Below are 11,015 nucleotides of genomic sequence, written 5' to 3' on the forward strand. Positions count from 1 at the left end.
ATTACATATATTAGTTTATAATAGAACCTTAAATCATCCAAGACTAATGAATTTTAATGCAAGAGTAACAATGGTGCATGTACATGATAGCTACATTGGTTGTTTGTAGAAACATCATTGTAACTTTGGCATGCACAATTGAAAAGGTTTATTTAGATAGAAAAAAATGTGATATGTGAGTGTCCAATCTTTATAGCGTCGAATCGATATTGTACCTTTGGCCACGATACGAAGTAGATATTGATTTATGTTCAAGCGATGCACGTCCACGATCGCTAGATAGTGATACGTGAATGAATTGTGCAATCTCTCTCACACGCATACATATCTCATTTCCCCGTGGGCATCGGAATCACGCACGCGCACTTCGTGTATTTCTCTCCCTCCGTCAAGGTTAGAATTCATCTTTCTACCCTGTCCTACTAGTCTCTCACACAGAAACACACACGCTCTCCCTGTCGAACATGCCCACCCCTTTAGTTCCGCCCACCCACAGCCACTAATGTGTCGAAGGATAATTATGTCTCTCACACATATGCCTAAGGTTAACTCGAGTTCCGGAACCATATGAATACATACAATGGGATTCCAGCAGAGCACCTTTTGTTTTGAGATCTCGCTCTCTCTATCTCTCTCTCTCTCTCACACACACGCACACACACGAGCGCGCGCGTAGACATTGTTTCTTGCTTCATTTTTTCTGGCACTTGCATGCACACCGTTTGTTTATCTCCGTGATGCTTTAAGTATGCCTCGCACACATCCTATCTACCTATCCCTTAATATAGATATGGGTCACACAAACTCCTTCTCCCTACTAGCAAGATGCCCATGCGTTGCATGGAACATCAAGATGCATTTGTATGATTAGCTTATCTTGTGGGAGAAACAGATGAACGAGGGAATGCCTTATTTGCAAATGTGGAGAGGGGTGTGGGTATCCTTTTGCAAAATTGCCATAGTTTCCTTCCTATCCGTCAGATATAAATCGGATGGCCTATATTGCAGGATGGCAGGAACACCATCATCACCAACTCTGTTTTTTTTATAATAGTAGAGATATGTAAGTGTCACTACCCCCCACCCCCCACCCACCCACCCACACACACACACTTCCTGACACCGAAGGAGTAGGGTGACACCTCAATCTTGATACTAATCTATCGACTGGCTTCTCTCTCAAACACACACACACACACACACACACACACACACACACACACACTACCCGACACCGAAGGAGTAGGGTGGCACCTCAATCTTGATAGTAATCTATCTACTCCTCTTTCAAACACACACAGATACACACACACACACACACTCGCTAGTTGTGCCTCTGTGCCTACCACCCACACTCTCGATACGTCTTTCTCTCCCTCCCCTTCCCCACCCCCCAACCCCAACAATGACAGTAGAAGGGTGACAACTCGATCTGATCTTAATTTGTCAATTGGATTCTCTCTCAAACATCGTGTCTCTGTGCCTCGCTCAAACACACGAGATACGTCTTTTTCTCCGTAGCCCCCTCAATATGTAGACTTCTCGCACGCGCACAGCTGTACTGACGATGACGCTGAACCCAATGTGCCTTGTTTTCACCGGCCTCATGTGATAGTTTTCACCCTGTTTTCTGTTAATTAACAAGACAACCTTTTCTTTGTTACTACTAGTGAATCTGAAATCATTCGGGACAGACATATAATATATCACTTCAACCCAATTATCGCAGTAACTATTTTAAAATAAACTAGGTAGATGCCCGTGCGTTGCGCGGAACATTAAGATGCATTTGTATGAGTAGTTTTTCTTGTGAGAGACTAGCAAGATGCCCATGTGTTGCACAGAACATCAAGATGCATTTATATGAGTAGTTTATCTTGTGAGAGAAAAGGATGAACGAGGGAAGGCCTTATTAGCAAATGTGGAGTGGGGTGTGGGTATCTTTTTGCAAAATTGCCATAGTTTCCTTCCTATTCGTCAAATATAAATCAGACGACCTATATTGCAGGATGGCAGGCACACCATCATCACCAACTCTGTTTTTTTATCTCTAATAACTCCTATAAAAGACTTAGTTGGTGATGATGGTGTGTCTGCCATCCATCATTTCTGACCATCACATCTGCATCTAACGACTATGATGTAAGTCGTGGCATTTCTGCAACAAGACCCCACTTCTCTGCTCCAATTTGCAGAAGCCCCTTAGTATCTTGAAACCAACCACATCCCTCCGCCACCTCATCAAAACAGCCACAAGGAATATATTTTGAGTGAAACCTAATACGAGTATATTTTTAGTGATATATACACCAAACTAGAGTGTTTTTCTTTCAAGTTTGTGAACATGTATTATTCTATTTTGGATCCGTTGCAACGCAAGGGCACATTGCTAGTAAGAGTAGATAAAAGGATCAATGAGGGAAGGCCTTATTTGCAAACATGGAGAGGGGTGTGGGTATCTTTTTGCAAAATTGCGATAGTTTCCTTCCTATCCGTTAGATATAAATCTGACGGCCTATATTGCAGGATGGCACACACACCATCATCACCAACTCTGTTTTCTACTCCCTCTGTTCCTAAATATTTGTCTTTTTAGAGATTTCAACAAGTGACTACATACGGTGCAAAATGAGTGAATCTACACTCTAAAATATGTCTACATACACATCCGTATGTGGTACTCCATTTGAAATCTGAAAAAGACAAATATTAAGGAACGGATGGAGTATAAGAGTAGACATGGAGATATATCTCCAGCATGGTCTACAACAAAAATGTGCTGGACTGGTTAGCGCCGGATGCTCGCAACGCAATGACCTAAGTTTGAATTATGTCTTTAACTTTAGATTTTTATATTATATATTACTTATTTAATATATACTTCTTTCGCTACTGTACTGACAGTGGAACCCGCAGAGTACTTAGAATACAAGACTAAGGATGGACTTGTTTCTTTTTACCTTTTCTGTACGAAGCTGTAGCCACCCTGCATGTCACGTGTACACTGTACATGCAATTAACTTTTTATAGAGGGAGAATCATACACGCAATTAACTCAAATGGATTGGATGTGACTCTATTATTTCTAGCATAAGAGCATCTGCAACGGCAGCCGGCAAATTTCCTCCCACTTCCTTCCGCAGAGGACGACATCAAACGCCAGCGGCATACATTTTCACAACTATAACCAACCAGATGAAATTCGTGCAAACATGGACTATTCTCATATAAGCATGCAGGATTTCGTATAAAAAAGCCGGATCTTCATATAAACATGATGGATTTCATTAGATTTACATGAACTAAGCGGTGCTAATCCGTCTCTCTTGGTATAATTAATACTCCCTCCGTCCGGAAATACTTGTCCTAGAAATGGATGTATCTAGACTTATTTTAGTTATAGACACATCCAATTTATCCATTCTTAGAACAAATATTTCCCGCCACAAGGAGAGGGAGTACCTAATCTAAATGGCCGCCCGCAGATCCCATTGTCTTCCTCATGTCCGGCAGACACTTGCGGGGTCGACGAAGGTCCTCGAAAGAGATGAAGCAGCAAAGAAACCACCTAAATGCGCAGTCGTCGCCTCGGCGGTTGCCGTCATGGGACCGAAGTGGCGGCGGCCTCCCGTGTTCTACTTCTCCTCGATGATGGCGGCGGACACGGAGAAGCTGGCCACCGACTCGTCGCTCCCCACACACCGGGCTTTTGTCTTTGCCTGCATGGCATTGCCGCAGGCACGGGAGGCACGGCCGCAGACACGGGAGGCGCGCCCACATACATGGGAGGCGTGGCCACCGCAGACACTGGTGACGCAGTACGACGCGACAGCGACGACGCCCATACCAGCGTGCTCGCCACCGTGATGACATGGAGCAACTCGCCACTCCTCATCGAGCTGAACTGGAGTGGCAAGTTGCTGAACCACGTGCTGGATTGGGGCGGCAACTGGCTCCGTCGGGCCAAGCAAGGTTGATGAAGCGCTGAGCATCCTCGCCCGTATCCGGAGGGCTCGGCGGGCCACCCAGCCGGGTAGTATGCCGGAGACTGGCTCTTGGGAAGCCATCGAAAGAGTGGAGAAAATGGTGGAGGTGGAGATGGGGGAGCGGCGGAGGGGTGCGATTCTTGCCTGCTGTCTGTCTGGCCTCGTTTAAATAGAGGGCGGACGGTAGGAGCTTGGCCGGCGTCTGGCCTTGTTTAAACTAAGAGCGGACGGGAGGAGCTCGGCCGGTGTTGCGTTTAATTCCGGCCTGCTCATGAACGGACGTGTGGCCGGAGTAGGTTTCTCGGTTTGCATGCGGGTTTAACGGAGGGGTTTGATGGAGGCGAGGAGGCGTGTTCAGCCGGGCGTGCAGCGGGTGGCGCAGTACTATTCGATTTGAAAGTGGGCGGCGCAGTTCCCGATACGTCTTTAATGCAGATAAGGGAGCAGTAGCGGTTCCCGAAATGTTGAATGACCAATGATGCATCCTCCTTCAATTAGCATCGTGCATGCATGAGGGAAGTAATGGGAGGAGGACCGGGAAAAGAGGCTGCACGATGTGAATGCAACACAGTTTGCACTCATATAAAGGCACCCCTCCATTCCAATGCATCTACCACATCATACGCACCTAAGCATTTGCCTAAGCACCTACACTAAGAGCAAAAGTGCTCACTCCAGACCCATGGCGGCGATGCGCATGAGCGGCAAGCGGCTGTGCCAGATGGTCCACGACACTGGCCTGTGGCATGGCGCCGAGGATAGTCTCCACATGGTGTTCGCGGCCGGCTGGTGGATGGCCGCCGTCGACGCCAACTAAGACTCTCAGTTGGACCAGATGATCGTTGCCACCACCAACAAGTTCAGTGTCCTCAAGAAGCTTGGGGACGACATCGCCATACTCCTCCAGCCCATGCGCCCGGGCTCCTCATTGCCTGCCACCCTAATCGGCCTCCATGGCCGGAACCTCTTTCAAGCACTGGTGGCCCCTGTGACTGCCCGCCGATGCCACGAAGAATGTCCACCTGGAGGTCGCACTCGCCGCGAGGCGCCTCGCCCTGCAAGAATTCGTCGACCTACACATCCACATGTATGAGCAAATCGTGTACATAGGTATCTACAAGGCCATTGAGGATACTACGACATTGGCCTTCCTCAACCGGCTGGAAGCCTTGGATGCCTTTGCTGAGAAGCACCTTGACCTCGCCACAAAAGCCGCCGCTCCTTAGCCGTCGGTCGATGTCCGGGCGCACTAAGTTGAGGAGGAGGAGGTCGTACGTTGATGGATGCATCTTTCTTCTTGGCTCTTGTAACCACCACTGCGATCGCATCATCGTGGCCTTAATTCTTATTGTGCTATTGCATTCTCGTTCCAGTCAATTCCGACATGTGCGATCCCTTTGCTTAATTATATGCATCACTGTAACTAGTACTCCATCCGTCAATTTATAAGTTGTGCTTACCTTTTCCATCAACTTCATGCAATGCACGGGCATCTTGCTAGAAACACTAGAACATGTCGGACTGCATGTGACTAAATGGACGATGCGCGAACCTAGCTACTGCGTACCCTGCTTATCTGGCGGAAATAGCCCCGCCCTAGCGTTTCCAATCGTTATTTCTATCTATTGATCATGCCAAGGAGCAGAACCAAATGTTACAATTTATACATTTTCTCTACTCCTACTCCTATAAAAGACTCAGTTGGTGATGGTGGTGTGTCTGCCATCCATCGTTTCTGACCATTAGATCTGCATCTCACGGCTGTGAGGTAAGTTGTGGCATTTTTGCAACAATAGCCCACTTCTCTGCTCCAATTTGCAGAAAACCCCTTATTATCTTGAAAGCAACCACATCCCTCCCTCACCTCATCAAAACAGCCTGAGAAATATATTTTGAGTAAAAAGTAATATATTAGGAGTATATCAAAACAAGAGTGATTTCTCTCAAGTTTGTGTACAAGTACTACTATTCTACTGCTTTGGATCCGTCGGAACGCATGGGCACGTTGCCAGTAAAAGGAAAAGGCATGCAGCGTTTGCGTCGCACCCCCACACGCCATGGAAACGGGAGTACTCCACGGCCCGTCCGGCACACCACATAGCTAGGGAAGGCGTGTTGCCTAGCATTTTCACTTTCATGTGGGACCGCTGTTGAGAAAACCGACCATTGGCAAACCGCACCCCGCCCGCCGCTGGGTTGGAACACAGAAATGAGGGGAAGATCTAGCTGTAGCACGAAAGCCAAGAAATTTGGTGTCTGATGGGGCTCGTTGATTGAGTGTTATTTATTCATAACTAGCAAGATGCCCATGCGTTGCACGGAAAATCAAGATGCATTTGTATGAGTAGTTAATGTTGTGGGAGAAAAGGATGAACAAGAGAAGGCCTTATTTGCAATTGTGGAGAGGGGTGTGGGCATCTTTTTGCAAAATTGTCATAGTTTCCTTCATATGCGCCAGATATAAATCGGACGGCCTATATTGCAGGATGGCAGCCACACCATCATCACCAACTCTGTTTTTTATGAGTATAGATATAGATATAGATAGATATAGATATAGATATAGATATAGATATAGATATAGGATACAGATATAGATATAGATATAGATATAGATATAGATATAGACATAGATATAGGATACGAATATAGATATAGATATAGAGAGTAGAACCAAATCTCATGCGTGCAATGCACGTGTAGCTTACTGGTTGGTTACCAAATCTCATCCGGGTTTGGCACGAGCTCGTACTGCGGGAGCACCACAAGGCCTTCCTATCTGTCGCAACACGCGGGCACATTTCCCTCTCGGGGACCACGGGACGGAGCTTCAGTGGCTTAGTGCACCGACCTATGAGTCAATGACATGCGGACCTTAAATGCGGCTGGCCCACATGTCATTCTCATGGTGGTGGCATAGTTCGTGACTCACTCGTCCGAGATGAATCGGCCGGTGGTGGCATGGCCGTGGTGAGGGTGCCACAGCTGGGCGTTGAGGCGTTACGAGGCGTAGATGGCCACACCGGCGGGTACTACCTATAGTACAGAAGTACTCCAGCTGAGGATTGATGCCCGGGACAAAATGTGTCACAGCCGCTGGATGAAAATTCGATGGTGCGGGAGTACGGATCGGAGCAGGCAAACCGCGTCCAATCGGGTGTGGCTGTGGTAGAAAGTTGATGATCACCGCAGTTCAGCTGGCCCGCATGTCATGCACACAAAGGGAGAGGAGCGGTGGGGCCGAGAGGGATGAGGCGCATATCGGGGGACGTCGTGCCGTGGGTTGGAGCGGCGTCGTGGGAATCGCGTGTGCCTGTGGCAGTGGTAGAAACAAGAAACGTGATGGTCGGCGTTGTTCAACTTCCATGGACAAGCTGTCATGTTTGCTGACACATGCATTGCATACCGCTCACTGCAAGGAGCAGTACTAGAGAAAACTTGTTCCAAAGATACCATTTTTCCGATAAAATTCTCGAGATATCATTAGATTTTACACATGGGATTACTCCTGCAAGGGTCAATCACAATAGGTGTTTTGTAAAAAAATGCATCTTGATGTTCCCTACAATGCACGGGCATCTTGCTAGTTCTAGAAGAAGGCCACACGGGCATCTTGTCGCAGGGTGTGCCCGACCCAAACTTCAATTTTCTTTTCAGACGATTAGGTGCACCGGATGTCGTGCCATGCTACAAAATGTTAATAAAAATAGCTCCAAATTTTTTAAAACCTGTTATCTTCAAACCATCAAAACAGCCTGAGGAATATATTTTGAGTGAAGCATGATTTAGTTTTACTGATATATCTATATCAAAACTAGAGTGTTTATACTTCAAGCCCGTGAACAAGTATTATTCTACTACTTTGAATCCATTGCAACGCACTATCTCTATCTCTACTCTACTTCTTATAAAAAATAGAGTTGTTGATGATGGTGTGCCTGCCATCCTGTAGTATAGGCCGTCCGATTTATATCTGACGGATAGGAAGGAAACTATGGCAATTTTGCAAAAAAATACCCACACCCCTCGTGTACTAACAAGATGGCCGTGTGTTGCACGGAACATCAAGATCTTGTGGGAGAAAAGGCTGAACGAAGGAAGGCCTTATCTGCAAATGTGGAGTGGAGTGCGTGTAAATTGTCATAGTTTCCTTCCTATCCATTAGATATAGATTGGACGGCCCATATTGCAAGATGGCAGGCACACCATCATCACCAACTCTGCTTTATTATAGGTCATCCGATTTATATATGATGTATAGGAAGAAAACTGTGGCAATTTTGCAAAAAGAAACCTACACCCCTCTCCACATTTGCAAATAAGGCCTTCCCTCTCTCATCCTTTTCTCTCACAAGATAAACTACTCATACAAATGCATCTTGATGTTCTGTGCAACGCACGAGGATGTTTCCTTGGGGGTCTCTCCAGTGCGGCGTGGCCATAGTTGCAACTTGACGCCCCTTGAGATGCCGACGTTGAGGGGCACTCGGATATTGTCTGATGAGCAGGTAAGATGAGTTTGATCACGTAGTAAATGCATTCTAAAGACTACTTCCGTGTCCATTTCCTAATTCTCCCCCTGCCCACTGTTTCACAGGTTAGGCTCGGTGCGAGTGCAGATTGGCTTGCATATGTACGGGAGGGTACCAACATCAATTTGCACAACATTTACAACGGTGACACCGTTCCCGTAGAACCTTTGTCCAACATTGGGATCAGCCATGCAATGGGCCACCGCCTGAATTGGTACGATGGAACCACGGTGAGATTGAAGAAGATAGCACGAACCATGCAAATGGCGGTCAAAGGTGGACGATGCTGTCTACGGCCGATTTGTTGCCGTACGAGTACGAAGACGCTATGCTCCTTTCTAACCGCATCTTCGCGGTGACAAACCACGGGACTTGTTTCGTATGGGACACATCCAACGGTATACTCCCTCACTCCCAGTTTAGTTGTTTTGAATTTTTTCATTTTATAAGTTTCAAATTCAAATTTAGAGCTCCCCATCACATGTTGAGATTACAATGTCTAGTAAATCGTTGCGTGCATGTAAAGTAAAGAAACAAATATCGAGTTTGCCACGAGTTCGTGCAGCGGTAGCACCACAAGGCCTGGCGCAGCAGTTACATTTACCTCTCGGGGCCCTCGGGTCTGAGCTTCAGTGCCTTACGACACCTGCCTTTGAATAAAAAACATGTGGACCCGATAGGTGGCTGGTCCACATGTAATGCTCCCGAAGGCAAAGGGGTAGTTGGGCCGAGAGGGGTGACCCGCAGGTCGGGGGACGTGTGGTGTCATGGGTTCGAGCGGCGTCGTGGGAATCGCGTGTGGCTGTGGTAGAAACTTGATGCTCGCCTCATTTCAGTTGGCCCACATGTCATGCACACAAAGGCAGAGGGGCGGTGCAGCCGAGAGGGGTGAGGCGCACATCGGGGGACGTGGTGTCGTGTGTTGGAGCGGCGTCATGGGAATCGCGAGTGGCAGTGGATGAAACGTGATGGTCGCCGTAGTTGAACTTCCATGGACAAGCTGTCATGTCTACGGACACATGCATTGCATACCGATCACTGGAAGGAGTAGTAGAGAAAGCTAGGTGGATAAATAGTTCCTTATAGTCAAGCGGACCCACGCTACTACTTGTTCCAAAGACATGCACACCATCGAAATAGTCCATCTATATCAATATACATAGAGAGGGAATATATTTTTACAAGAGAGGAAATAGTTCATCCGTCCATAATGCCCTACTGCTAGTGGAGCATCTTCTTCTTCTTGTTCTTCTTGTTCTTCTTGTTCTTCTTCTTGTTCTCATTTTCTGTGGGAGACGGCTTCACAACAAGCTCTCTGGTCCTTGCAGCTATCTCGAAACTCACACGGGCATCGAGGGCAGCATATTTTATCCGCTCGTACGTCAAGGGATAATTTTCCCATCCAGACGACCTTAATGCCAGCGTCTCGTCACCCTTCTGAAGATTTGTTCCGAGCACAATACGTCGGATAGGGATGGTGTTGGTTTATCACAATCTTCTACAGGAATTTTTATTTTGGTTTGTAGGTCAGCGATGGTTTTCAAATCAAGGTTGTACGGCTCCAACTTCTGTTTGTCCCCTGCGATGGCTACCCCACAGAAGTATATGTCCTCCCGAGACAAGAAATCGTGAAGCTCACCTGGTATGGAGCGCGCGTGTATGATGTGGTACACCAAAACATCATCTTCGAGGCACAGCTAAAGGACAGTGGCGCGTTGGATCTTCCCAATGGAACGCTCCGTGTACTCTGCGTCGAGACCGATGACATTCATCTCCACCTTTTGGAGGGAGTTGGATACATTGTTGATCCACTTCCGAAAAACCCTTGGGTGGTGGGTGACTGTGGCAACTATGCTCAACGAGCCTTCGACGAGGACATGTTGGACGCTAAAAACCTGCATCTCGATCTCTTTCGCCATTTGTAACCGCTAGACCGGAGGGATATGGTTTGGAGAATTAGGATTAGATGGCTAGTCTAACTGAAGAAGATGATTATTTATAGGGGCTTCGGAATTACTCCAGGAGGATGTGAAGAGGTTAAAACAATGTGAATGCAGTGTGGTTTGGATGCAAATGAAGATCAAGGAGTAGTGAAGAAAACGAGGAAATCAGTTCCCGATGGAGAAGTAAACGGGAGAAGTTATGTGCATGCATGAGGAGAGCTGCGGTGGTTTGAGTGCTGCATGCAATGGATTGGATGGGCTCTTCGGTTGCCTTTTCTCTCTCGCACGCACACAGAATGGCCCACTTGCATGCAACAGTTTATTGGCTGGAGTCTGACTGCAGCTGCTCATGCGTACGCTAATTAATGCTGTGAATGAGGGGCATGGAGGGAAATGGGCGCATGCAAAAGGGTATATACACACACTAATTAGAGAAATACTGAAAAAAGTTATGCACACACAAAAGAGGACCGGAGGGAGTACTACTCATGTTCCTACTATGGTTATGGGATATGCAGTTATCCTCAAAAAAGAAAAGTCCTTCGCGCTTCCGC

The sequence above is a fragment of the Aegilops tauschii genome, chromosome 4 (genome assembly GCF_002575655.3).
Source record: "Aegilops tauschii subsp. strangulata cultivar AL8/78 chromosome 4, Aet v6.0, whole genome shotgun sequence".
NCBI classification, from domain to species: Eukaryota; Viridiplantae; Streptophyta; class Magnoliopsida; order Poales; family Poaceae; genus Aegilops; species Aegilops tauschii.